We start from the raw sequence: 1482 nt of genomic DNA, 5'->3' as shown, positions 1-1482 counted from the left end.
GACTCAACCCCATCTCTGCTTAATTGGCTCAAGTGGTGACAGGCAGCCTGGACCCGGTGGTTGTCCGCTTTCAATTTCTGTGTGACCGCCACGGGTATTGTGAATTCTGCTGGACCTCGCTGCCTCCATTCACAACTCAAGGAAATACCAAATTTCAGTTAATAGTGAAAATGAAGATGGAGTTTTTCCCCTCATCTCAGCTCCTGGAACTCCCCAACTCTGGTTCCTTGGGCCACAGGTCAAGAGGCCTGTGAAGGACGGAAGGAGGGGCCACTTCCAGGGGCTGGCCCAGGAATTCTCCGGAAGGCAGTGTGGGCAAAGGCCGACATGGAATCCAACACAAAAGGGCACGTTCACTCCGTGGGAAGCAAGAACAAAGGAGGAAGTGCCACAGCTGGGTCTGGAGAGAAAACAGGACTTTCTACGCCCCTTTGGCTCCGCCCTCCCTCCTGGGTGGGGGTGCCCCATCCTGGGTGGCAGGATGACAGGCAGAGTTCACCTGCCTAGAAGTGCCCGCGGGACGTGGGTTGCAGGTAGGCCCTGAGGAATTCATTAAAGGGCACAGGAGCTGTGGCAAACTGGCCAGGAGCCAGACAAGCTGCCGTTCCCAAGGATAAAGTTGGGAGCGCAGAGGCTCCAGGGAGGGCGGCTCTGGGACAGCAGGGCCAGTGAATGCATGCGGCGGCCTTCCCTCATGGTGGGGTCACTTGTGCAGGCCCTGGGGGACACAGCCTCTTGCCATGACCACCCCCTCTCCAGCCCCCGTCCAGAGGGAGCACCAGGCTTTCCTTCAGGATGGCCCTCTCAGTTAGCGTACAGTCCGGGCAGGACAGTCAGGCCGGTGCCGGGCCATTCTCAGCCAAGCTGGTGGGTGTGTGGCCCAGCACCCCCTCCTGGGATTCTGATGGGGTGGGGCTGGGAGGGATCTGCAAAGACTGCCCTCACTCTCCACTGCCTGGAGCCCTCAGCCACCAGTCTCCTCACTCCAGCCCCTCTCCCATTCCTCATCACTCCAGACCTCCCCCTTCCCAAAGTCAATCACCACCCTTCTCCCCACCCAGGCCCTGGACAGTCCCATTTCGGACCGAGGCCCTGCATCTCCAGGCTTCGGGGCAGAACTGCACCCCCTCCTGAGCCACCCCCATCTCTGCTCCTCCCCCGGAGCCATTGTGTAGGGCAGTGGTTGGCAAACCGCGGCTCCCGAGCCACATGCGGCTCTTTGGCCCCTCGAGTGTGAGTGGCTCTTCCATAAAATAGCACGTGTGGGAGCGCACGTACAGTGCCTGCCGGGAGCCGGTCCATCCTTGCTGTTTCAAGGGACCTGGCATATATGGCATACTGTTCTCAATATGTTTGCTCACCTTCTTGGCACTATGTGTTTTCACCAAGGTCACCTCTCTGAGAAAGGTTGTTTCCCCAGGTAGGGATTTTCCCCTGAAGTTAGGGAGGGAATAAAACCTCTTAACCCCTTCCCCAGCAGAA

This window comes from Myotis davidii, unplaced genomic scaffold (genome assembly GCF_000327345.1).
Source record: "Myotis davidii unplaced genomic scaffold, ASM32734v1 scaffold648, whole genome shotgun sequence".
Classification (NCBI taxonomy): Eukaryota; Metazoa; Chordata; class Mammalia; order Chiroptera; family Vespertilionidae; genus Myotis; species Myotis davidii.
This window is presented reverse-complemented; position numbering follows the sequence as displayed.